This window comes from Palaemon carinicauda, chromosome 26, assembly GCF_036898095.1.
Source record: "Palaemon carinicauda isolate YSFRI2023 chromosome 26, ASM3689809v2, whole genome shotgun sequence".
Lineage (NCBI taxonomy): Eukaryota > Metazoa > Arthropoda > Malacostraca > Decapoda > Palaemonidae > Palaemon > Palaemon carinicauda.
In genome coordinates this window covers 712,452-740,421 of record NC_090750.1, presented here as the reverse complement: position 1 = coordinate 740,421, position 27,970 = coordinate 712,452, and the positions used below count along the sequence as shown (strand labels likewise).

At 43.0% G+C, this 27,970-nt stretch overlaps 1 protein-coding gene across 2 annotated transcripts in view; it reads left to right on the top strand.

The window, feature by feature from the left end:
• Nucleotides 1-26,385, top strand: part of LOC137619466 (zinc finger protein 501-like) — a 572,135-nt gene extending 545,750 nt beyond the window's left edge. The window contains exon 2 of one of the 2 annotated variants that reach the window (XR_011039910.1): nt 26,118-26,385. The gene's annotated coding sequence lies outside the window, so the exon portion shown is untranslated. The remainder of the gene's footprint in view (nt 1-26,117) is intronic. The other variant, XR_011039907.1, reaches the window with a different exon arrangement.
• The last annotated feature ends 1,585 nt before the right edge of the window (nt 26,386-27,970 follow it).

Genomic DNA, 27,970 nt, shown 5'->3' with positions numbered 1-27,970 from the left:
TCATTCAAGGGGATGGGGAGAGGTAACATTCAGCTTTGTACCTGAGTTTTTTGCTAAGACTCAGAACCCAGGAGTAGCGGATTCTCGATTTGACTCCTCCCGGATTTCAAGTCTTGTTTTGTAACAGATGACCCTGATCATCTCTAACTCTGCCCAGTGAGGAGTTTGAGGCTGTACCTTAAGAGAATAGCCGCAAGCTGTCCCCGTGTGCCTGCACTCTTCGTCAGCTCAGGAAGGACCAAGAGGAGGGTCGCCAAGAATACCATCTCAGCATGGATTTGCAAGGTCATAGACCATGCACTGAATCCAAACCCTCCTCCTTCACGTCGCCTCGGAGCTAATGAAGTCAGGGACGTAGCTACGTCCCTGGCATTTAAAAGGAAATTCTCAATAACAGGTTCTTCAGGCTGGGGTGTGGAAATGTCAGAACACTTTCACAGCCCACTGGGTGCATAAAGTGACCCACAGGAGGCTCGATACGTTTTCTATCGGCCCTGTGGTGGCTGCACAATGACTGGTATAAAACCTCAAGCTCCTAATAGGACAAGTATCAGAAGGTTGAGGACAGTATCTGGTTTTAGTCAGAGTGAATGAAGTGGTTTGACTGGCTCCTATTCTTTTTTTCATTGTCCTCTCTCCTGGGGAAAACAGCATCCTTGGTTCTGTGCATAAGATGACCTCAGCAGGTAAACCATGCTCCCTTGTGTACCTAGTATTAAGCTTACGCTGTTGTGTCTCTATACCCTGGCGAGTTGATATTTGGAAAGTCTTGGGTACAATAGTTTTTACTACAAAAGACTCTGATTAACTTTTACATGGATGGTCACACTTCTAAATATTTCAACATACAGCTTGCGTAGGGCGCGTTGTGACCTGAGCAACATCTGCCCTGAGTGTTGGGGATGGCCTGCCTCACAGTGGGAGTGCTTTGGACGTAGGCGCAAGAAGTCTAAGAGAGATTCTTTGTTTTGAGGGTGTTCCTCGAAGTCGAAGAAACTTCGGGCTTCTTCATTCTACCCCCCCCCCCCCCGTCCAATCTCTTCCCGAATCTCCTGCTCGATCAGTCTCCTTGGGAACGGTCAAGCATAAGCATAGACCATTTAACATCAGGTCAATTTCTGGGTTTAAGGGACGAAACTATTTCCCCTGGAAAAGCGGTTCTATACAACGAGTTTATCAAGTCATATAGGCAGTTTTTTTTTAACGCTGATGTCGGACGAAAGGTCATTCTTCTTCCAGACCCTCTCAGCCTAAAATTGCAGAATTCCGGGTCCATCTTCACAGCGGTGGAGGGTATCTGTAGGTCTTAAGAAGGCACTGGACAGCACAAAGGCAACCAGAAAAAAACAACTTACCAAGTGAGTAATGTTACTTTGCCATAACACTAGAACCAAAGCAAAGGCAGAGGGAGAAATATGGAAGAGTTTGTGGTAAATGTTCCTGTCTGTGCAAGATTACTATAAAGCCTTTTGGTGTTCATTATTCTGGAGGAAGGCTCAGAGGTGCATAGCAGTATTAGCAAGACAATTTTGATGGTAACTGGAGAGGAGGTACAGTAAAATAAATAAGACAATGGATGAAACGTCTTTGTCTTTTTGAAGAGCAAGGGGAAAACTATTTAAAGAATAAAACCAATAATGTCACAGGAGATACTGTGGATTATAGAATCTACAGAGGATATGAGATTTTTAGATGCCTGAAATGTGTAACAAGAACAGATAGAACACAGATCAAAGACTGTTGTTTTGTATGTTCAGGAAAAATGCAAATTACATAACTTTATGAATTTATTTTATTTTTAGAAAACTCCATTATTTTTATTGAGTTTTGCTCTTCTCCAACTGATTTTAGTTTTCTATTATTTCAGACTTTTCATCCCAGAGGAAGGAATCATCCACCTCTTGCCGCTAAAGCTTGTAAGCTACTGAAGGTCTATGCAAGAGACGTAAGACGGAAAAAGAAAGGGTCATGTCGGAAGTTTTTGTTGTACAGTATGATGTCTGAGAATAGGAAGTTTAGTCTACATTTCCTATTTGAAGTCTGTTGAAAATATTATTAAGGGGTGTTTCATCTTGTGATGTGGAGAGGATGATGAATTCTGAACCACCTTTTGAATTTTCAATGAAAAGTGAAATTGAAGATCTATTTTCACCTGCAGTCGATCCAGAAAATAATTATACATCTGGCAGTGTTGCTCTCTTTAATTATGGCGCTCTTTTCTTGGATCCTAAAATGGAAGTCAAAGTAGAGCCAGAAATATTTGATTCTAGCGAAAGCGACTTGAAAAATTCCTACGAGTACGATGCATCAGTGAGTGAAAACGGTTCAGGAAATTGGAAAGGGGATGTCGATGATGAGGAAAGTGTAGACACTAACTTAAGGACAGTTTTGAAAGAGGATAAAGGAAAAGAAAAGGGAAGACTTTCTTGTTTAATCAGTGGAAGAGAATTATTACAGAAAGATGTTTTGAATCAAGAGGTGAATCAAATAAATGAGAAGCAGATAAAAGAAAGGATCTTTGGTAATGTTAACTCCAATGCTCTAGCTAGAAAGCGATGCACATGCAGTGAATGTGGGAAAACGTTTTCTAATAAATTTAATCTAACAGTGCATTTAAGAATTCACACGGGAGAAAAGCCATACAAGTGCGATGTCTGTCGCAAAACATTTACCCTGAAACAAAGTCTCACTGAACTTTCAAGAGTTCACACAGGAGAGAAGCCATACAAATGTAATGTCTGTAGCAAAACATTTTCTTCGAAATACAGTCTCACTGTACATTTAAGAGTTCACACGGGAGAGATGCCATACAAATGTAATGTCTGTAGCAAAACATTTTCTTCGAAATACAGTCTCACTGAACATTCAAGAGTTCACACGGAAGAGAAGCCATATAAATGTAATGTCTGTAGCAAAACATTTTCTTCGAAATACAGTCTCACTGTACATTTAAGAGTTCACACGTGAGAGAAATCATACAAATGTAATATCTGTAGCAAAACATTTTCCTCGAAATACAGTCTCACTGTATATTTAAGAGTTCACACGGGAGAGAAGCCATACAAATGTAATGTCTGTAGCAAAACATTTAGTATACAATCAAATCTCACTGCACATGTAAGAATTCACACAGGAGAGAAGCCATACAATTGCAATGTCTGTAGCAAAACATTTATTCAAAAACATAGTCTCACTAGACATTTAAGACTTCACACGGGAGAGAAGCCATACAAATGCAATGTCTGTAGGAAATTCTTTACTTATAAAAACTATCTCACTAAACATAAGAAATCACATGAGAGATCTATTCCAGGGTCATGAATGTGGCAAAACATATAAATTAAAACAGAGACTCGAAAACCATTCATGCGCACGGACTGTGGTAAAGCATTTTGCGCTGAAAGTTTCCTTAAGAATCATCATAGAAGGAGGTGCTATAAAATCTGATATTGTGATCTGGAATAAAGGAGAAAAAAGAGCAAAGATTATAGATGTGAGAGTTCTTACCCCTTCGCACGCTTGCCCAGGCCGTTAGCTCTCAGAGTCGACGAGGTGATACGGTACCTCCAAACAGCTCATGCGAAGCACAGAGTTACATCTCAGGTCAGGCACTAGCCAGTTAGTTTTTTTGGACTTGCACCCACCTAACGGTGAGTCTCCACTGTAAATATCGTTAGTGTTTGTATGTAGTGCAGTAATAAATGACAAATTTGGAAAAAATTTGCATTTTCCCTATGTATACAATCCTGGAGCTCTTAACACATACTGGTCCCACTATCACCTTCCTCCAGGAAGTTCTGCTGCAATTGCACAGTGACTTTCAGTTACAACTGCTGGTGTGAGCAGGGTGGTTGGTCCAACTCTCGCTCTCCCTTCGCTAAGTAGCTAAACGTTTTACAGCTAGTTCCAGCTGTTGCCAAAATGCATCTCCAGTGTGAAAAGCTCCAGGTTTGTATAGTTAGGAAAAATACAAATTATTTTTAAATATGTCATTTTAGCATAATTATTACTATTAGAAGCGCCAAGGTGCGAAAACAAATTGCCACTAGCCAAAGGGACCAAATAGTTGACAGTCTGGTGCAGTGAAGAAATAGGAATGTAAAGAATAAACTATATAAGAGAAAATTGAGATTATTTGAAGATAGATAACAATGTTTAATAAATAAGCATTTTAAAAACTAGGAAAGGGAACGTCGTCAACCGTAAAGCCTAATTCAGTTGCAGGGGCAGTAGTTGATTGGCTTGGTCCCAGCTTAAATAAAGCTTAGAAAATAATATACAGCATTAAGCCTGTTGAAACAATGTTGATGACTTTGTCTCTCTTTGAAAGTAATACTGGATGATTCTACCTGCTTCTTGTACTGTAGTGAAGTTATGACTGTTAGCAGGAAGGAAGAATTAAAATCCAGTCTACTTGTATTGGAATGTGAAGCCATGCAATTATTTAGAAGTACTTTTGTACGGAGATAGCTTTTTTTTGCTTGTTGAATATAAGTATTTGAATATAATTATTTTTTAAGAATTTTGTGATTTTCTTGATGTAATCTCTTTTTCTGGGTCGATCTGTGACGGCCGGTGAAAAGGGTCCTTCTTTACACTTTTCTAATATAAATCTTCCAAATATACTAGAGAAAGATAAAAGCATGGAATGCAGAGGTTACAACCCTCGCGCGAACACCTTGTTGGTGTCGTGTATTTAACAAGGGCGTGTGTAAACCACTATTCACAGGCTGTCTTCCATTTAGATAATCCCTTCATCAAAGGGGAGGGCCGTGACAGGCCCTAGAGAATACAGTTGGACTACTCCACCGACACATACTTCTTGCGCTCTCCAGGTCATCCTTCTGTTTTGGACTTGCCCGCTAAGTCGTTTTTATTTTGTTAGGAGTGTTTCGCAAGTGATTGTCGTTAATTCAACATGACTGACGTTGCTACTTCACCTTTACCAATGTTAAGTACCATAGTTTGTTTTGACAGTTTTTTCAGTACCGGGCATTTGTTCTCGTTCCAGTAATGTGGATTTTAATTTTGGAAGAGGCTTGGCCGTCCTCGGTATCGGCAGCCATTTTGGTTTTGTTCGATTCGGTAGTTTTTCAAGTTAATATTGCCCTTCTGGTACTGTCATCTAGGTTATATCACTTAGGTTTTATGACCAATATTGTTATCATTATTTATTATTGTTTTTTACTATGGTATTTATTTGCTAGCAAGTCCAATTTGGATGAAGAATATTGATCTAGTCTTAGTTATAGTTATGTTCACGCCTCAGGAAGGTGCTTGATTTAGACTATATCTTTATGTTTAATTGTTACGTTGTCGTTATTCTTCGTTCTTGGTTATTACAATTTTATCATTATTCTTATCATATTATTGTGTGATTTTGGTTTTTATTATGTAACCTTGAGAGCGTGAGCATAGAGTGCTCGTATTCTGTTTCTACAGATACGAGTTACCCCTTCTCTCGTTTTCTTTATTAAGCTCGAGTAGAGGAGGTGGATTTCCCGTTTTCCGTTTTATACGTTCACGAGTTATTCCTGCCTCCTCTTATTCTCCGAGTTGATGATATTACGTTTAATGATATTCACGTTTTATTGATGTGGTTAATGTTAATAGAGCTAGCACTATTAATAGGTTACGTTAGTGTATGAGTCATTATTTGGGATCGCTTTATGACGACACCCTTAGCTCCGCCTTGAGTTATACTCCACTATAATGGATACTCATTGGGTGAGAACTAGTCAGATATTTGGAGTGTAACGGTGAAATCCGCCACTCAGACTCCGGCTGAGGCCTTTTGCACACGAACCTTTGTCATGATTGATCACAATTACATTATAACGGCCCTTTTTTCATCGAATCTCCGGCTTCACTGGAGATAACACAGACATTCAGTATGGAGGAATGTTATCGTACCGATGAGGGTCACGATTTCCCGATGATGGACCTTTGTTACCGGATCTCCGGTACAAACAGAGATCAATCAGACGATCAGAACCAGGGTACGAACCCCTTTTCATGAATAATCACCTTTCATTATTACGGTCCTTTTTATCGAATCTCCGGCTTAACCGGATATCACACAGATGTTCAGCATTGAGGTTAATATTATCTTACCTCTGATGTTCACGTTTTCACTATGACGGACCTTTGTCACAGGATCTCCGGTGGCAACAGAGACCACTCACACCACGGGTGGCCAATCCTTTGTTTTAGCTGTAAAGGAAAGGATTTAACATGAATACAAAGTAAACTGTACTTACTTTAATGGCACTTTGAATTTGCGTTGATAATATTCATTAGTTATTCTTGAAAGTCCTAATGAAAATATATGAACATATTTAGCAATTTTAAAGAAAAGTCATTCAATTTACTATCTATGGGGTATAGTGCGCCACTTGTAATCGTGCAATACGACACTGTTGGCGCATGAGTCATAGGTTGGCCACCCCTGACTCAGACGTTCAGAACCGGGGTTAACATTATTTTACCGATGAGGTTTATAGTTACATGTTACGTGGTTACTGGATATTAGTATACTATTGCTTCATCTGTTCACTGACCGGAGTCTCAAGGAACAGTAGATAGCCTCTCATGGCATGGTTGGTTTCGACCTGGCTTCTCATTAGAAGGGGCTAGCGTTCGATCCCAAGTAATGAGTAGAAATTTATTTCTATTTTGAACACGATGTTGTATGGATATTTATCCATATTTGTACATATTTATAATTAAATATATGCATAAATATAACCGTTATTTTTAGTTTATACTACAGTGATACCTCGGTAGTCGAACGACTCTATACTCGAACAATTCGGAGTTCGACCAAAATTTTCGAGAAATTTTTGCTGCGGTGCTCGACCAAAAATTCGGTACTCGACCAGCCGAACACGTGACGACCGCATGGGCTTTGTGATGATCGCGCCATCTCGGCCACTCTCGCTTGTTCGGGAAGCATCAGTTCTCTCGAGAGCGTCACTCAGACAACGCGCGATCAGCATTCGTTGTGATTTAGTGATTTTCAGTGCTTTTAATTGCTTTTTTAGCTTTCATAATGAGTCCCAAGAAAGTAATGAGTGTTAAGGGGAAGGAGAAGAGGAAAACAGTGCGAACAACGATCGAGTTGAAGAAGGAAATTATAGCGAAATATGAGAATGGTGTACGAGTGTCCGATTTAGCGGTAGAATACGGAATGGCGAAGTCGACCATTTCTACGTTTTTAAAGCATAAAGAAATGATTAAGAAGGCGAATGTTGCAACGGGAGTTACGGCGGTAACTAAGCAAAGGCCACAAGTGATTGAGGAGATGGAAAAGTTGCTTTTAATATTTATTAAAGAAAAACAGTTGGCCGGGGAAAGTGTTAGTGAAGCGTTCATTTGTGAAAAAGCGTTGCATATCTATGAAGAATTAGTGAAGAAAAGTCCGAGTACCAGTGAAAGTGATTCATTTACATTTAAAGTGAGCAGGGGTTGGTTTGAAAAGTTTCGTAATAGAACAGGTATTCATCGTGTTACTAGGCATGGGGAGGCAGCTAGTTCGGATCAAATTGCAGCCGATAAATACGTGGGGGAATTCGATCGGTACATAAATGAACAAAATTTGATCGCACAACAAGTCTTTAATTGTGATGAGACTGGGTTATTTTGGAAGAAAATGCCAGCCAATACGTACATTACCAAGGACGAGACGAAGATGCCAGGTCACAAGCCAATGAAAGATAGGCTAACATTGTTGCTGTGTGCAAATGCAAGTGGCGATTGCAAGATCAAACCCTTGTTAGTGTACCACTCGGACAACCCCCGGGTGTTCAAACGAAATAATATTTGTAAAAGTGCACTACCAGTTATGTGGCGCTCGAACACTAAATCTTGGGTCACAAGACAATTCTTTACTGAGTGGATAAACGAAGTGTTTGCCCCCCAGGTTAAGGCTTACCTCATTGAAAAGAGCTTGCCAATGAAATGTCTTCTGGTTATGGACAATGCTCCTGCACATCCTCCAGGTCTCGAGGATGACTTGAAAGAAGAATACAGCTTTATCAAAATCAAATTCTTGCCCCCCAATACTACTCCCATACTCCAGCCCATGGACCAACAGGTCATTTCAAACTTCAAAAAACTCTATACCAAGGCCCTTTTCAGAAAGTGTTTTGAAGTGACCAGTGACACGAAGTTGACCCTAAAGGAATTCTGGAAGGAACACTTCAGCATCCTCAACTCTGTTAACATGATTGACCAAGCTTGGCGAGGTGTGACCTATAGGACATTGAACTCTGCCTGGCGTAAGCTGTGGCCATCATGTGTCACAGAGAGGGAGTTTGAAGGTTTCCAACCAGAGGCGGGTCCAAGCACTGCTACCCCTGTAATTTCTGATGACACTGATGTCGTTGAGGAAATTGTTGTCATGGGCAGGAGTTTGGGGCTTGAGGTCGACAAGGATGATATTGATGAGCTTGTAGAAAGCCATTCTACCGAGTTGACTGTGGAGGAATTGTTGCACCTGCAACAACAACAGCAGCAGGATCTGATTGTGGAGCAGGAATCTTCAGAAGAGGATGAGGTAAGGGAGGATGTTCCAAGTTCTCTCATCAATGAAATTTGTTCCAAGTGGGCAGATGTGCAGGCTTTTGCTGAAAAATACCACCCAGAAATTGCAGTAGCAAACCGGGCAGTGCATATGTTTAATGATAGTGTCATGTATCATTTTCGAAGAATACTGCAGAGGAGGAAGAAACAATTAACAATAGACCAGTTTTTCACAAAAGAAAAGAAAGCTGCTACATCAAAGCCTGTTTCTCCTCCAAAGAAGAGACAAAGAAGAGAAGAAACCCCTGAAATAGATCTGCCCACCCTTTCATTGGAGAGAGAAACAACTCCTGAAGGAGAACTACCCCGCCACATCATGGAAGGGGACTCTCCTTCCAAGCAGTAACCTCCCCCTTCCATCCTCTCCACATCCATCCCTGTATGCCATCGAACCGCTGCTCAAAGGTATGTTCACTACAGTACAGAAAATGGTTTAAAATTGTTTTATTTTAGTACAGTAAATGGTTTAAAATTGTTTTATAGGATTTTCTGACCAATTTCATACACATTTAGATAATTATTGTTGTTTAGGTACACGTTTTATTAATATTTTGGGCCTGTTCGAGTGCTTGGGAACGGAATAGAATATATACCATTATTTCTTATGGGGAAAAAAAATTCGGTACTCGAACAAATCGGAGGTCGAACACGGATCTCGAACGGATTATGGTCGAGTACCGAGGTATCAATGTACATATTTTTGGGCTCAAGCCATGTCGTCCTGATGGAAGTTCCTTAAAGGCAGCTTCCTAGGGTATATTACAACTACGGCGATATTCCCAGAGAATTTACCTTAAGGTACCCAGAATTCTAACTCCTGGAGCGAGTATCCCTAAAAAAGACCTTAGGGATATCGTAAATATCAGTGGACGTATTCTTGACACGCCTCATAGCAATCTATACCCCGAATAGAGTTAACACTTCGTAGGGGTCAAATGGCAAGAAAACGAAAACGAGAAACAAAAGGGGAGAGCCGTTCGTAAGGCCCTCTCTTCTCCCGTTTTGTAAGCGTGCCCTGCGCCGATTCTGGCGCCATCTGCATTCCTTTTTGCGTAGCTTTACAACTCGGTGTTTTTTCCTGTGTTTCTACCAAAATCTTGGATTTACTCTCATATTATGCTTTCTCCAACTTCTTCTGCTTCGGATAAGTTGGGTACTATTTCTTTTATGTATAAATGTAGGCTCTTGTTTAAAATCAAAGTATTTATAAGAGTTATCTTTGATACAAGAGCTGTTGCCTGCTGGAGGCGTCATGGACGCTGTCGCTCGCTAGAATAGGATTTATTTGTTAGCAAGAGCGACGTTCCCAGCCCCCTGCGCTTTAATAATTAGCTGCTTAGCTTAATTAGGAATTCTGTTATGATGCGTTAGTAGTGCGCCTGGCGAAAGCTTTGCCTAGGCTGACCAACACTAGTCTTCGTAGCCTAGTTATTGGTCCTTGTACTTCCTGCATGATATTTAGTCTTCCAAGTGTGATTTTATATTGCTTAAAGCGTTAGGCAACGTTATACATACAGCCCTTTTCGAGTAATTTCCAAGATAGTATTGGAGTGAGTTTCGGTGATTTAGGTAATCGATTCTCTTAGTGCCTAGGCTAGGTTGTCTTAGGTCTTGATAATATTATCTTTTCCCCGTTTGCTCCCTTCTCTTCGGGGAAGGGGCAAACCCTTTCCCTCTGTTTAAGCCTTAGGCTTAACTCTAGTGGTTTGTTTGAATTAATTTTCAAATATAACTATGCTGGAGTAGTACTGTACCTTCCTGCTCCAACTGATTTGGTTCAGAGGGGGACAGTACAGCAGTGTATTAGTCTGAGTCCGTGTTGGTCTAGCGTGGGGCAGAGTCTCCCTTGCTGCCTGACACGGGCATAGGAGGTTTATCCTCCTTGATTCACCTTGGAAGGTTTCGGTAATTATGATCCCTTCGCTCGGTGACCCCTCAGACTTGTCCTCTTTGCTGTTCCGGGTTCGGGATATGTTCCCTTTCCGGAATAGCAATTCCTTCCTTGCCTTGGTTTTAGGGAGGCAGCCAGTAGTGCCGGCCTCCCTCCCTGGATCTCGCTGGCTGAGATGAGCTTTCTTAGTTTGGAATGATCCTTAACCAAGGCAAGGTTGGACAGGACCCTCTGTCCTTCCCTTCTATTTTCCGTTTCCTTTGTGTCAGTCGTCTCACATCCGTACCTAGCATAGGTTGGGATGGGGAGCTGACGTGGTCCCCTGTCGGCCGGCAGAGAGTGCCGACCGGCAGAGGCCCTATCCTTTGAGTGCTGCCCGGTCCTTCCTTGGTCCCTCAACCGCTGCCGTCTGTAGTTTCAGTAAGCAGTGGTTAGGAAGCTTGACTTAGTGTCTCCCCTTCCTCTCGGCACTCTTTCGGGTGTCGGGCGCGGAGGTACATAGCCTCTTAGCCCGGCACCCATTCTGTTGTCTTCTCTTGTGTTGTCCTTGCCGTCTGCCGGCCTAGTGGCCGGCCGTCGGTAGGGGGGTGTTCGCTAGTTCTCTTGCTGTCGGTCGGCAGTGGTCTTATGCCTTTGCTGGACGGTCTCCTTGCTCACCTGCCGGCTGCTTTGAGTGGCGGCCGGCAGCCGGACGCTACCTGGAGTGGATGCCAGCCGGCAGGGTTTACTCACCGCTGCCGGGCCGGCCTGCTACATCACTCGGTTGGCCGGCCACTAAGAGTGATGGCCGGCAGCTGGGTACCAACCGGGTAGCTATGGACCGGCAACCACTACCGACCGGTTCAGGCATAGGAACTGGAGTTCTCCCCCGTCTGGGTGATCCTAAGTTGCATACTTGAGACCTACCTTTGGAAAAGGGGGTGGGGGTGCTGACCGGCAAGAGCCGGCCGGCACACCACCCTCATGTACTGTATCAGTTCTTCCCTGTTTAATGTCTTCTACCAGGGGAGAACATGATATAGTAGGTTACAACACTGTCTTCTCTAACTTACTTGTGTTGCCTTGTACAGTCACTTGGTGTTGCCTTACAGGGATGAAAAGAGAACTCTTTTCATCTTTAGCCAGAATGGTAAAATCTTACCTTAGGTGTGAGCTACACCTAATTTCCCTCGGGAAAATATGATCTTTGGTTATTCTTGCAAAGACTAACCATTTGATTTTAATGGCTGGTGGGCTTCCACAGGTGATTGTGGGGGATTCACAAGTATGTGTCTTTTCCTTATTCTTTGTGGTCTTGCACGACCCGTGGTTGTTGGCCTTACAGATAAGAAAGTGAGTTCTTTCTTGTCTACTATCCGGTATTTTAAAATCATTCCTTAGGGGGGGGGCTACACCTTCTTCCTTTGGAAATTTTCCATTGGTTAATCTGGCATAGATTAACTATACGATTTTATGAATTGGAAGGCTACAACAATTGGGTGTGCGGGAAATACAAGGATGTGTCTTTCCGTTTTGTTATGCTACTGTGCATATCCAGTGATACGTAGTTCACTTGATACTCATGGAAATTTCTTCTCTTTACAGGAGGACCATCCGTAGTGCGGATGTATTTCTGCAACGTCCGCAGTAGGGCTTCTGCGGACATGGTTCTGAAGGAGGCGTGTGGCATGCGCTGTCTCCACGGATGTTCTCCGGTATTGGGTTCCCCAGGTATGTTTCATATGCACTAACCTATCTATTGAGGTTTTTCTTTTCGCTTCGCTCAAAATCCATTTTCGTCTCCCCTACAACGGTGGATTCAAGGGATATAGCTAGGGAGAAGCTTCGTACCTGGGTGAGGGGCTTTCATAAAATTACCTCTGGACCTTATCTTCCAAATGAGAAGATGAGGGCTTTCTTTTCCTAGGGCATCAACTGTTACAGTGATTCCCCAACCTCAAGAGGAGGTCCCCTTAATCCAGATCCCGTGGATGCTGAAGTCACGGTCGCCTTGCTTAGCATCCAGTTGGACGACAGGATGCCAGACGTGTCCGAACGTCTGGAGGAAGACCTCCTGGCAGAAGGCCAGGATGAAGTTCGAGCTCCGGACAAGGTAGCGGAAGAGGCCGAGAGAGGTCGGCTGCTCCGGTTCAGGTCCTTGAACCTGCTCCCTCAACATCATCTGCTCTCGCAGTAGAGCAGGCCCTCCCTCCATTGTTGGCTTGATCCAACAAAGGCAGAGGGAGAAGAATGGGAAGGCAGCTGCATTGTAACTGCAGGGGCACATCCGGACTGCAAGGTCCGGTGGAAGGAGGTACCAGCTTCAAAGGAAGAGACAGAGCCTAAGGAGGTCGTAGTGATAGACCATGACAGGCTCATGCCTTGCTTTCTTCTTCGATGAAAGAGAGGGGCGTCATGAACTCAAAGGTAGCTGTATTTGAGTAAGAGGCTCCCTTCCTTTGTGTCCTCTCCTGCCACAGCCTTCCCCCTTTTTTCGCTGAAAGGGTTTGCGGCGGTTTTGAAAACAGTCGAGGCTGGCAAGCCTTTCCCCTCCCTGGTGGAGTGTAAACCCTTGTTGCTGGCCTTTAGAAAGGAAGATTTAGTAAGCAAATCAAGGACTGGAAGGACGTCCATCTTACCTTCTCAGTCCAGATGTGGGAGGCGGATTTTGTCGGATGCCGGTTCGGCGAGATCCTCTCTAAGCTGTCTGGTTTTCTTTTGCGGAGAGAACTCTAGACAAAAGAAAGACTGGCTGCCTCTTTGTCTCTTCAGTCCACGTTGAGACGATGACAAGTGATCCCAAGGTCCATGAAACGTTCATGGTTGTGATCAAGACTCATATGGCCACTGTGACGAAGGATCTCTACAGCTCCGTCAGGGCGAAGAGAACCTGTAGGGAATTCGAGTTCGCCCGGGCTACGATGAGGCACGAGCCAAGGAAACTAATCTCCTCCAACAGTTGGGACAAAGACCTTTTCCCTAGTGAGTCGGTCAAAAAGGTTGATAGGGCCGCCACGGACGATAGAAATCTTCTCCGGGAGTGGGGCCTGTCTACCAAGAGAAATTCTTCCCCGGATGGGGTCCCCAACCTTGGAGGAAGACTAAAAGGATTAGGATACTTTCTCGGCCAGCTAAGTCAAGTAGACATCAGCAGCAACGGCATTTGCTGATGCCCTCAGTGCCCCAGATGGTGGCAAAAACCCCGACCACACTTCAGTGGGTTCCCCAATTCGTGTCGACACAGTCTCCGGCATTCAACCCATCGTTCGAAGGTCAGTCAACTGCCTGTCGAACAAGCCTAGAGGAGCAGCCAGAATTTCGTCTAGGCGCCCCTCAAGGAGAAGGGGTTTCATGGGTGGTCGAGGTCAGAGAGGCAAGACCTCAGGACAACAGTCCGAGCGAGATGATATTGGTAGAAGGGAGTCTCCAACGCTTTTGGGATCGGTGGACCTTCGATCCCTGGGTCCACAGCCTACTCAAGAAGGGACTGGGCTGGAGCTGGTACAGCACTCCATCCCCATACCCTCGGCGTTTTTCCGATACTCCACCCCCGTTCTGGAGGAGTTCATTCATGAACTGTTAGAGGAAAAGTGATCCGAAGGGTAAAGTCCATCTAATTCCAAGGGAGGCTGTTTTGTGTTCCCAAGAAAGACTCGAAAATCTCGGAGTCATTCTGGACTTGTCGCCACTTAACAGGTTCATAGCGAACTACAGGTTCAAGATGCTAACAATACAACACATAAGGACCTTACTGCCCAAGAGGGCAATTACCGCCTCCATAGTTTTGTCAGACGCCTATCGGCACGTTCCAATCTATTGTCGATTCCCCTCCTACCTAAGGTTAAGGCTACAACGAAGACTATACGTCTTCAAAGCCATGCCTCTCGGGCTTAAAATAGCCCCAAGGATTTTCACGATGCTTGCGAACGTAGTTCTCAGTCAATTACGCCTAAAGGGAATTCAGGTAGTAGCCTACCTGGATTTTTGGCTGGGGTGGGCAGCACCCAGGACAGAATGCTTGCAAGCTTCCCTGTATGTGATCCATTTCCTAGATTATCTAGGCTTCAAGATCAACAGGAAAAGTCTCAACTTCCTCCATCTCTAAGTTCCGGTGGGTGTGAATCCACTGGGACCTAATGTCATACCGTTTTCTCCGTCATGGCGGAGAAAAGAAAGGAGATAGCTGGTTCTGTCAAGAGACTTCTAGATTCCGTATGGATATCAGATGCGAACTGGAGAGTGTACTGGGGTCTCTCCAGTTTACTTCGGTGACAGACCCGGTGCTAAGAGCACAGCTAAAGGATGCAACCGGAGATTGGAGTAGTTATGCATCAGATGCGCGAAGAGATCTGAGAAGACCAGTTCCGCTTCGTCGAAATACTCTTCTCAGGCCTTGGTCCCAAGCCAGACTCCTTAGGAAGTCGGTTCTTCTTCATCCACCTCCCCCGTCGGTGACGAGTCACCCAGACGCCTCGAAGGAGGGATGGGGAGTTCACTCTTATCAGAAAAAGGCCCAAGGGTCTTGGTCCAGTCTATTCAAGACCTCTCACAGTCATTTTCGAGAGACTATGACAGTCCTTCTTTCCTTCAAGAAAGTCTCCCCGCATCGCTCGATCCACATTAGGTTGGTGCTGGACAGCGGGGGAGTTGTGAGATACTTGAATCGACAAGGATCAAGGTCGCCACCTCTCAACCAGGTGATGTTGGCCATCTTCCGATTTGGGGGAAGAAGAAATGGTACCTGTCAGTAGTTCACCTTTAAGGAGTCCGCAATGTGACAGCGGACGCTCTATCCAGGTTCACACCGATAGAGTCGGAATGGTCCCTAGACGCAGGACCATTCTCCTTCATTCTGAGTCAAGTCCCAGAACTGCGGCTAGACCTCTTTGCGACGAAAGACAACAAGAAGTTGCCCCTGTATGTGTCCCCGTACGAGGACCCCTTGGCGGAAGCAGTGGACGCGATGTCCCTCGACTGGAACAGATGGTTCAGGATTTATCTGTTCCCTCCTTACAACCTTCTGTTGAGGGTCCTCAACAAACTGAGATCATTTAAGGGAGTAGCGGCAGTAGTGGCCCACAAATGACCGAACAGTGTGGGGTTCCCTCTGGCATTGGAACTACGATTGGAGTTTCGTCCGCTACCAGATCCAGTTCTGACCCAGTGAGTCCAGAAGTCAATTGTCTGCGCTTCATCACAGAAAACCCGGACCCAGCAGCTCATGATTTCTTTCCTTAATCAGGTGAGAAAGTGTTTCGGGATGTCGAAAGCCAGCACGGACTTCCTAAAGGATTATAAGTGCAAACCTTTTATAAGGCAATATGAGTCATCTTGGAGAGAATGGGTAGCCCTTGTCAGACGAAGATTCCGCAGGAGATCACGACGGACTTCTGCTTGTCTTTCTTCATCCATCTCCATGGTTATGGATCGGTAACTAACACGATTTTATCATGTAGGCCTGCTTTGACAAGATCCATTCTATATGCCTTCCAGGTCGACCTCGCTAACGAGATCTCTTATTAAAGTTCCGAAAGCCTGCGCTAGGCTCAGACCTTTAGCACCTCCAAAGCCCAATTCATGGTCTTTAGAAAAGTTCTTCATGTTGCTTCACTGTTGAACAATAAGGAGTGTGCGTTAAAGGATTTGACCCATAAGTTATCCTCCTTTTTGCACTCGCGTCCGGGGCCAGGGTTAGTGAGATCATACCCCTCTCGAGAGAGGAAGGTCGTGTTCAGTCCCTGGATGGGTGAACTGAACCTATTTCCGGATCCTACGTTTCTCACCAAGAACGAGTTACCCACCATCAGGTGGGGTCCCTGAAGAATCTGCCCTCTGAAAGAAGATGCATCTCTATGTCCAGTAGAATGCCTAAAGGTCTATCTTCGTAGAACTTCAGACTTCAAGGATGGCCATCTGGCCAGGGGAGAAACGTCAGGCTCAAAATTTATTACTGAAATAACTCAGGGCGAAAATCACATATCTTATTCGCAGAGCGGATCCTGACTGTTCACCCACAGGTCACGATCCGAGGAAAGTTGCTTCATCCTTAAACTTCTTTAGTTGTAGGGATTTTGGACATCTTCGTTCGTACACTGGCTGGAAGTCTTCCAGAGTGTTCTTTCGTCACTATGCGAAGCAAGTGCAGCAACTAAGAGGTTCTGTGGTGGCAGTGGGTTGCGTCGTTAACCCTGCTGTTTAACTCTGCGAGGAACAGTAACTTAATTGGGACAATTAATTCCAGGGTGAGTATGTTGTACTACATACTATGTCCCCGTGTGCCTGCACTCTTCGTCAGCTCAGGAAGGACCAAGAGGAGGGTCGCCAAGAATACCATCTCAGCATGGATTTGCAAGGTCATAGACCATGCACTGAATCCAAACCCTCCTCCTTCACGTCGCCTCGGAGTTCATGATGTCAGGGACGTAGCTACGTCCCTGGCATTTAAGAGGAAATTCTCAATAACAGGTTCTTCAGGCTGGGGTGTGGAAACATCAGAACACTTTCACAGCCCACTGGCTGCAAGAAGTGACCCACAGGAGGCTCGATACGTTTTCTATCGGCCCTGTGGTGGCTGCACAATGACTGGTATAAAACTTCAAGCTCCTTATTGGACAAGTATCAGAAGGTTGAGGACAGTATCCGGTTTTAGTCAGAGTGAATGAAGTGGTTTGACTGGCTCCTATTCTTTTCTTCATTGTCCTCTCTCCTGGGGAAAACGGCATCCTTGGTTCTGTGCATAAGATGACCTCAGCAGGTAAACCATCCTTCCTTGTGTACCTAGTATTAAGCTTACGCTGTTGTGTCTCTATACCCTGGCGAGTTGATATTGGGAAAGTCTTGGGTACAATAGTTTTTACTACAAAAGACTCTGAATAACTTTTACATGGATGGTCACACTTCTAAATATTTCAACATACAGCTTGCGTAGGGCGCGTTGTGACCAGAGCAACATCTGCCCTGAGTGTTGGGGATGGTCTGCCTCACAGTGGGAGTGCTTTGGACGTAGGCGCAAGAAGTCTAAGAGAGATTCTTTGTCTTGAGGGTGTTCCTCGAAGTCGAAGAAACTTCGGACTTCTTCATTCCACCCCCCCCCCCGTCCAATCTCTTCCCGTATCTCCTGCTCGATCAGTCTCCTGGGGAACGGTCAAGCATAAGCATAGACCATTTAACATCAGGTCAATTTTGGGGTTTAAGGGACGAAACTATTTCCCCTGGAAAAGCGGTTCTATACAACGAGTTTATCAAGTCAAATAGGCATTTTTTTAACGCTGATGTCGGATGAAAGGTCATTCTTCTTCCAGACTCTCTCAGCTTAAAATTGCAGAATTCCGGGTCCATCTTCACAGGTCTTAAGAAGGCACTGGACAGCACAAAGGCAACCAGAAAAAAACAACTTACCAAGTGAGTAATGTTACTTTTCCATAACACTAGAACCAAAGCAAAGGCAGAGGGAGAAATATGGAAGAGTTTGTGGTAAATGTTCCTGTCTGTGCAAGATTACTATAAAGCCTTTTGGTGTTCATTATTCTGGAGGAAGGCTCAGATGTGCATAGAAGTATTAGCAAGACCATTTTTGATGGTAACTGGAGAGGAGGTACAGTAAAAGAAATAAGACAATGGATGAAAGGTCTTTGTCTTTTTGAAGAGCAAGGGGAAAACTATTTAAAGAATAAAACCAATAATGTCACAGGAGACACTGTGGATTATAGAATCTACAGAGGAGTTGAGATTTTTAGATGCGTGAAATGTGTAACAAGAACAGATAGAACACAGATCAAAGACTGTGGTTTGTATGTTTAGGAAAAATGCAAATTACATAACTTTATGAATTTATTTTATTTTTAGAAAACTCCATTATTTTTATTGAGTTTTGCTCTTCTCCAACTGATTTTAGTTTTCTATTCTTTCAGACTTTTCATCCCCGAGGAAGGAATCATCCACCTCTTGCCCCTAAAGCTTGTAAGCTACTGAAGGTCTATGCAAGAGACGTAAGACGGAAAAAGAAAGGGTCATGTCGGAAGTTTTTGTTGTACAGTATGATGTCTGAGAATAGGAAGTTTAGTCTTAATTTCCTCTTTGAAGTCTGTTGAAAATATTATTAAGGGGTGTTTCATCTTGTGATATGGAGAGGATGATGAATTCTGAACCACCTTTTGAATTTTCAATGAAAAGTGAAATTGAAGATCTATTTTCACCTGCAGTTTATCCAGAAAACAATGATACGTCTGGCAGTGTTGCTCTCTTTAATGATGGCGCCCTTTTCTTGGATCCAAAAATGGAAGTCAAAGTAGAGCCAGAAATATTTGATTCTAGCGAAAGCGACTTGAAAAATTCCTACGAGTACGATGCATCAGTGAGTGGAAATGGTTCAGGAAATTGGAAAGTGGATGTCGATGATGAGAAAGTGTAGACACTTACTTAGGGACAGCTGTGAACGAGGATAAAGGAAAAGAAAAGGGAAGACTTTCATGTGTAATCAGTGGAAGAGAATTATTACAGAAAGATGTTTTGAATCAAGAGGTGAATCAAATAAATGAGAAGCAGATAAAACAAGGATCTCTGGTAATGTTAACTCCAATGCTCTAGCTAGAAAGCGATGCACATGCAGTGAATGTGGGAAAACGTTTTCTAATAAATTTAATCTAACAGTACATTTAAGAATTCACACGGGAGAAAAACCATACAAATGCGATGTGTGTCGCAAAACATTTACCCTGAAACAAAGTCTCACTGAACATTCAAGAGTTCACACAGGAGAGAAGCCATACAAATGTAATGTCTGTAGCAAAACATTTTCTTCGAAATACAGGGTCACTGTACATTTAAGAGTTCACACGGGAGAGATGCCATACAAATGTAATGTCTGTAGCAAAACATTTTCTTCGAAATACAGTCTTACTGAACATTCAAGAGTTCACACGGGAGAGAAGCCATACAAATGTAATGTCTGTAGCAAAACATTTTCTTCGAAATACAGTCTCACTGTACATTTAATAGTTCACACGGGAGAGAAGCCATACAAATGCAATGTCTGTAGCAAAACATTTTCTTCGAAATACTGTCTCACTGTACATTTAAGAGTTCACACGGGTGAGATGCCCTACAAATGTAATGTCTGTAGCAAAACATTTACCCTGAAACAAAGATTCTCTGTACATTTAAGACTTCACACGGGAGAGAAGCCATACAAATGTAATGTCTGTAGCAAAACATTTAGTATACAATCAAATCTCACTACACATTTAAGAATTCAGACAGGAGAGAAGCCATACAATTGCGATGTCTGTAACAAAACATTTGTTCAAAAACATAGTCTCACCAGACATTCAAGAATTCACACAGGAGAGAAGCCATACAAATGTAATGTCTGTAGCAAATTCTTTACTTATAAAAACTATCTCACTAAACATAAGAAATCACATGAGAGATCTATTCCAGTGTCATGAATGTGGCAAAACCTATAATTTAAAACAGAGACTCGATTAACGTTTAAGAACTCTCATGGAAGGTAAACAATCAAGTGCAAGGACTGTGGTAAAGCATTTTGCTCTGAAGGTTTCCTCAAGAGTCATTATAGAAGGAGGTTCTATAAAACCTGATATTGTGATCTGGAATAAAGGAGAAATAACAGCAAAGATTATAAATGTGAGAGTTCTTACCCCTTTTCATGATTGCCCAGGCCGTTAGCTCTCAGAGTCGACGAGGTGACATGGTGCCTCCAAACAGCTCATGCGAAGCACAGAGTAGCCCCCCAGGTCAGGCACTAGCCAGTTAGTTTTTTGGACTTGCACCCACCTAACGGTGAGTCTCCACTGTAAATATCGTTAGGGTTAGTATGTTGTACAGTAATAAATGACAAATTTGGAAAAAATTTGCATTTTCTCTATATATACAATCCTGGAGCTCTTAACACATACTGGTCCCGCCATCACCTTCCTCCAGGAAGTCCTGCCGCAATTGCAAAGAGACGTTCAGTTACAAGTGGTGGTGTGAGCAGAGTGGTTGAACTCTCGCTCTCCCTTCGCTAAGTAGCTAAAAGTTTTACAGCTAGTTCCAGCTGTTGCCAAAATGCATCTCCAGTGTAAAAAGCTCCAGATTTGCATAGTTTGGAAAAATATAAATTATTTCCAAATTTGTCTTATTAGCATAATTATTACTATTAGAAGCCAAGGGGCAAAAGCAAATAGCCACTAGCCCAATGGACCAAATATTTGACAGTCTGGTGCAGTGAAGAAATAGGAATGTAAAGAATAAACTATATAAGAGAAAAATTAGATTATTTTAAGATAGATAACAATGTTTAATAAATAAGCATTTTAAAAACTAGGAAAGGGAACGTCGTCAACCGTAAAGCCTTTGTACCAAGTTTGAACTTGTAAATATCTGCTGATTCAGTTGCAGGGGCAGTAGTTGATTGGCTTGGTCCCAGCCTAAATAAAGGTTAGAAAATAATTTACAGCATTAAGTCTTTTGAAACAATGTTGGTGACTTTGTCTCATTTTGAAAGTAATACTGGATGATTCTACCTGCTTCTTGTACTGTAGTGAAGTTATGAATGTTACCAGGAAGGAAGAATTAAAATTCAGTCTACTTGTATTGGAATGTGAAGCCATGCAATTATTTACAAAGTACTATGGTATGGTGATAGCTTCATTTTGGGGGTTTGAATATATGTATACTAATAAGGTAGAAAATTATTATTATTTTTTAAGAATTTTGGGATTTTCTTGATGTAATCTATTTTATGATCTTAGTGATTAGTTTAGGTTACATAAGTTTCATTGGATTGTCCATGAGAGGAGAATCCTCATTAAAATATCTAAATATTTGGTTTCTCTTTCATTTCCACAATTGTTCTTCTCAAACATTTCAGTCTGCATTGGCCTTTCTGGAGAGAGAGTTTCTCGTCAAACGATTTTACAGCATTCTAAGTACAGTACTGTATTCAGGTTTCACAAGAATAAAGTTAAGATTTAAAGATATTTTGCTGAGTAATATTCCAAGTCCCAGGGCTGGGTCTTCTGGGTAAAATCCATAACCCAATTTATTTAGGAATAAATTCTACAGGTTTCAGTATTAATGTGAGTTTAGAAAATTGAATATCTGATGTTATTAATTAAGTTTACAGTATATTAATTGTACTTGGTACAGAGCAGTAATCATATCCAGAGGCTGTCATGGTTTGTTTTTGGACATTCAATTTGTTTGGGCTCATAGCTCACCCTAATGTTAACTGTACTAAATGCAATCATTTGGGTTTAATTTCGGGTCAAGTTTGTTGTCGGTGTTATCATATGGAAAATGGAAGACTGAAGGATTAAATTAAATATTTTTTTTATGTAACTTTTAAGAAATGTTTGTTTTTTCCGTCACTTTATACAAACCTTCGCTATTTATAGGGATATTACGTTCGGCAAGGCTGGAAGATGAGCCATAAGACTTTTACCGAGGGTTAACTACCTAAACCGCCAGTTAAATGGAGGGTTTTGGGTAGGTGGCTACCCAGCTCATTCACACACTGGGCTGAGCATCCACTTTGCTTTTGGCTTGCTGGAGAACGGACATTGCTGCTCTCCTGCTCCATTGCCTTTTGTACTTGCCATTGAATAAATGCTTTGAATTATTCTTTCTTCCGTAACTGGAATAAACATTTACGCTATTTAATAGGGGTATTATTTTCGGCAAACTGAAATGATGAGCCATTAAAATTTAGCTAGGGTTAACTACCCTTCCACTAGTTGACGGGTAGGGGGTTAGCTTGCTACCGCTCCCTCTTACACACTGGGGTTTAGCTCGCTTTGCTTTCGGCCTGGATGGTGAACGGTCGTTGCCGTTCTTCATCCTCACCAAGTTATATTTTGGGCTGCCATTAATGCTTTTTGTTTGTGCTTTCTCTTTAATATTTTGTGTTTGTGGTGACTTCCGCGACCGTGTGTACCTGCCCTGGACTTGAAGGCCGGCCCTGTGGGACCTTCATATCGGCCATGGACACCGACCGGCACAATCTTATTCCCACCTGCAGAGGTCAACGATGTGATAGTGGTAATAAGTGTAATGAGTGTCTGGAGTGGTCTGCCTCCCAGTGGGAAAGGTTTTGGTGACAGCGGAAGAAATCAAAGCGGGATAAAAAAAACCCAAGACCTCTTCGTCCGCCTCCTGACCTTCCTCCATAGCTCCTACTCGTTTGGCCTCTTCCGAGAGACCGTCGAGCAGTAGCGTAGACCCTTTAATTTGTGGCCAACCCCGGTCCTCGAGAGATGGTGTTGTTTCCCCTATCGAAGCGACCCACATCTTTCCCCGGGTGAGGCCTTGTCTGTCTTCTGTGTTACAGGTTTGGTCATCCTTGGGGCTCCCGGGTCGGCCCTCCAAGGACTCTTTGCTGCAACTTATTCTCCGCGGTGCAAGTGTGCAGCCATCGTCAACTTCGGTGGTGGATCCTTTAACTCTGTGGAGAAATAGTTAAGAAAAATACAAATTATTTCTAGATTTATTTATTATAAATCATAAATTTTGTTTATTGTTTATTGGCTCTCCAGTCCATCTCTACAAGAATTTTTTTATTACAGTGGCGGTGCCCTGCACCCAGCAGGGATTATAGGCTAGATGGAGAAGTTGTCAATAGAAATGTTACTCAAAGCTTGTTTCGTTGTTATAACTTCTTCCCGTACCCTGATGAGTGAATCAAGCACGGACATGATACTGGTGGAAGAGGAACCTTTTATTGTTTTTATCACTTGTATCGGCTATGAAAGATCTTCCCTCTACAAGTGCCGAGGTTTCTTTGTGATCTTTCCCCTTGCGTTTCTTCTTCTTGGGAACATTTTAATTGAGTTTTCTCATGGCAAGACAAGTCTGCTCTTTCTTGTTTTCCACGATCATTGCTTGAAGGTCATTCGTGGGTTGGAGATGTAAGGGACAGACATTGTCTTAGAGATCGACCATATATACATGCTGTACAGTATGATCAGTGGCTAGACGCACTCTGCACGCAAGCTAGGACCAGGGAGAGCCAGACAAAGGCTACCAGTGACAACAGGTAGACTTATAGGCTCACCCAAACACCCCCCTTTGTAGATCATAAGACAGGAATGTTTCCTAAAGTGTACCATGGGATCAGCTGTATCCCACAATCGATAGCCATGATCAAGGATCATGTGATCTGGAACCACAGCAATTGGGATGTACACTTGTTCATTGGATGACCATTACTTTTGAATTGCCAGGGAATTGGTACACCTGTTTCTTCCCAAACCAGAAATCTTCTACGAGATCTGACACGCCAAAATTGCTCCTTGACCTAGATCTTCCCATGGTCAGGTTATGGAATATTAACACGACAAATAGTTTTCTAAGATCTTTCAACTTATTTGTACAATAGAGATTAGAACAGGTGGCTAATAAGGTCCGAGCTCAGCACTCGCATAATCACCCTGATGATACGTCGTGATCCCATGGTCTTCGGCAAGGAACCTCACCAACTGAGGACAGGCATTAGATCAACCCGTTCTGTTTGCGGAGGTCCAGCTGGCAAGTATCTTAGGGGACAAAGGATACTTTGAGGAAATGTTGCAATGATTCCATCAAAGAAGTCCAGGTAGACCAATCAGTAGTAGACGCTTATGCGTGAATCCTTTCTTTTTTCGTTTTCCTGTGGGAAATACAATGCAATAAAAGAGAATGTGGCTCTCAGGGAAGGGATACAAGTACGCTCTCAGCTCGTTCATGGGCTAAGAGGATGTTTACTAGGAATGTACCTATCCCCGAGTAGACGGATCGACAGATGGTTCAAGAGCTCATGCACCTGCTGCCCGTACTCGCACTACTGATAGGAATATAGGGAACCACCCTTCTTTCCCCTCCCTGGATTATTAAATTTTCTCTTCTCTCTCTTCGAGTCAGTGAGAAGCAGTGCATTTAGATACTGTCTCAATGAGGTACAGACCTACCCCCAGATAGAAGGAAGAGGTCACCAACACACAGGACGGCCGACCGGGCCAAGTTTTTGGTACTAGGTACAGGAGTTCATGCTTCTGTTACCAATGCTGATACATTACTGTAACTCTGAAGAAATTTGTGCCTTGATGGTGTCTCCACCTGCATTTGCTTTTATGCTATCTGAAGTTCAGCATTGGTGAACTTTGGAGGATCCACCCTTTTAAGTATGACTTCATAGGAAGTTTGTTAACCCTAATAATTACCTGGAACATAGATGAAGAATTGTTAGTAATTATTTCTCAGCTGATCCCATCTTTTGTCGTCAATTTTTCTTTGTGGGATTTAATGATACGTTGGTATTCTTAAAATACAAGTTTAATATCTTATGGCTACATTGCTCTGTGACAGCTGACTCCTAAGTGTGTGTGTGGAGCATCATACACAATCTGACAAAACCAAAATATTTCTAAACAAAAGAGCATCGCTCTGAAAAGACTTAAATCGTACTCCAGTACAAAACTATAAAGAATCACATCCTATCTCTGAGGTAATCAACAAATGTTTGAATCCTAATACCAAAACAAATCATTACACTTATGTACAAAGCATAACATGTTTTATTCATGAAATATGATGCAATGTTGTGCAATACCTGTAACACTTGAAATAATATAGTACATTATTACAATAATACATAACACACCCTGCCATTTTGTACCCTTTAGCCAGGAAGTGAGGGACAATCTGGCTTGGTGGCTAGATGTCTGAAACCTTATTCATGTAGTTCCACTGAATTCCCTACCTCTAGAGATGCTTCTGGACTGCAGAGGACCTTTTCTTGCTCAATGTCTAGAGATGCTTATACTGTAGTTTTGTTAGCCCTGATGAGTCATTTAGTAATGTAAATGTACGATAACATGATGCCAGTGTTACATTACACTGTACTGTTCTGTACATTAACAAGAAGGTAGATGGTCTACCTCTCCCTGAGTCAGTTAGCGAGGTATATGCACGAATTGGGCAGTTTGCCACGTTACACGTTATAGCACTGGCAGACGAGCTTAGTTCCCAGCGGTATTTAGTTGTGGCGATGTGATCCCTTTACATTGAGTGGCAGTGAAGCTGTTCAAGCTTTGGGGAATGATGTTGACTGACTTGTTCAAAACACAGCTAAACAGGAAGCTTCTTGCATTCTGCTTTCCACTTCCAGTAGATCGTTTGGCCACATTCACCTCTGCCATTCACCCTGTTCCTTCAACTGCTCAAGATTCGGACTGACCCTGGTGATTCTGTCTCAGCCGCATCCTTGAGGCTCTTCTGGTCGAGGTGGCTAAAGAAAATCCTATCAGGGTCTACTCTCCTGCATCAGCCACACGTGGCGAAGCACCTTCAATCCATGGAGATGCTAGAGATTCTCAGATGGAAACAGTCCAGCTGTTCTTGGCAGAGAGCGGGTTTTCTAGCATGGCTGCTAAATAGATATCTGGTTACCTACAGCAGTCCCATGCAGCTGTGTACTGGGTAAAATAGGTCAGCATAGATCTGGTCTTTCTTTGGTTTGCTTTCTTCTACTAATTAAGGACATGTATGAGTTTTCTTGTGACACATTTATCGGCAGTTTTGAAGTCACTGTACAATATTAGGTTTGTAGAAAAATTTAATATATTTTTCAAAATTTACAAGCATTCATCATTACAGTACAGTATTGTAACAAACTTTTGAATTCCAGGTATTGTTGTTGGAGGTAAGCATTGGAGTAAATCAAGAAAATGGAATTTAGGAGAGAGGCACAAATTGTCCTTTTTACGAGGCCAGATGAGTTTTGATGCCCATGCAGCGTTTGTAGTCCAGATCGAGAACAGAACATTGCACGGAAAGGAGGAATGGCAAGCGTGCAGTCGAGGTAACTTTATTGTTTCAAAGAACTTGGTACATCTTAGAATTTTTCCACCAAAAGCAAAATAAACTGTTACGAGGACTAGAACTATGCTTAGTTTATTTAGGTATGCTGTATGTAGCAAAAGGTGACTTTATCAATGTTGCATGTATTGGAAAAACCTCTTTAATTTAACAAAATGGAAATTGAAATAGAAAATTTCCTAACTTTTGTAGAAGTGGAAAATACCAAAGTTTCCCAATAAAATCTCCTTGTAAAGAAAACAAAACAGAGATGCTTGTGTGCTATCCTCTTGGCCAGCTAAGCCTTACAGACAGCAGCAGCAACAACTTCCAGCGACCGCGGTGCTTCAGCTGGTGGCACAACCTCTGACCACATGCCAGTTGGTACCTCAAGCAGAGACGACTCAGTCGCCTGCATTTAACCCAGCGTTCAAAAGGCAGACAACGACCTTTTGTCCAAGAGGTAGAGGAGCAGCCAGAGGTTCCTCTAGACGCCCCTCAGGAGGAAGGGGATTCAAAGGAGGACGCGGTCAAGGAGGCAAGGCCTCAGGTCCACAACAACAACAGAAGTGAGATGCTTCCGGTAGGAGGGAGACTTCATATTTTTCGGGATCGCTGGACCTTCGATCCCAGGGCCCACAGCCTAATCAAGAATTGACTGAGTTTGAGCGGGTACAGCTCTCTACCTCCATTCCCACAATTCTTTCAACACTCAACCGAGAACTCTTGGAGAAAAGAGTAATCCGAAGGGTAAAGTTCATCAAGTTCCAAGGAAAGTTGTTTTGTGTTCCAAAGAAAGACTCAGAAAAACTCAGAGTCACTCTGGACTTGTCACCACTCAACAAGTTCATAGTGAACTACAAGTTTAGGATGCTGACGCTTCAACACATAAGGACCCTACTACAGAAACGGGCGTATACCGTCTCTATAGACTTGTCAGACGCTTATTGGCACGTTCCAATAAGTCGTCATCTCTCCTCCTACCTAGGGTTCAAGCTACAAAGAAGGCTTTATGCCTTCAGAGCCATGCCATTCGAGCTATACATAGCCCCAAGGATTTTCATAAAGCTTGCGAATGCAGCTGTCCATCAATTACGCCTAAAGGGAATCCAAGTAGTGGCCTACCTGGACGACTGGCTGGTGTGGGCAGCATCCAGGACATAAGGCTTACAAGCTTCCAAGAAGGTGATCCAGTTCCTGGAACATCTAGGATTCAAGATCAACATCAAAAAGTCTCCATCTCAGAAGTTTCAGTGGTTGGGAATCCACTGGAACTTACAGTCACACCAACTTTCCATTCCTGTGAAGAAGAGGAAAGAAATAGCAGGATCTGTCAAGAGAATTCTAGAATCCAAACGGATATCAAGATGCGAACAGGAGAGAGTGCTGGGGTCTCTTCAGTTTGCCTCAGTAACAGACCCCGTGCTAAGAGCACAGCTAAAGGATGTAACCGGAGTTTGGAAAAAATATGCATCAAACGCACGAAGAGATCTGATGAGACCACTACCGACTCGTCTGTGAACGCTTCTCAAGCCGTGGTCCAAAGCCAAGCAACTGAAGAAATTGGAACTCAAGGGCCACCTCCCCCCTCCATTACGATTGATACAGATGCTTCAAAGGAGAGATGGGGAGGTCATTCCCAACGGAAGAAAGTCAAAGGAGCTTGGTCCAACCTATTCAAGA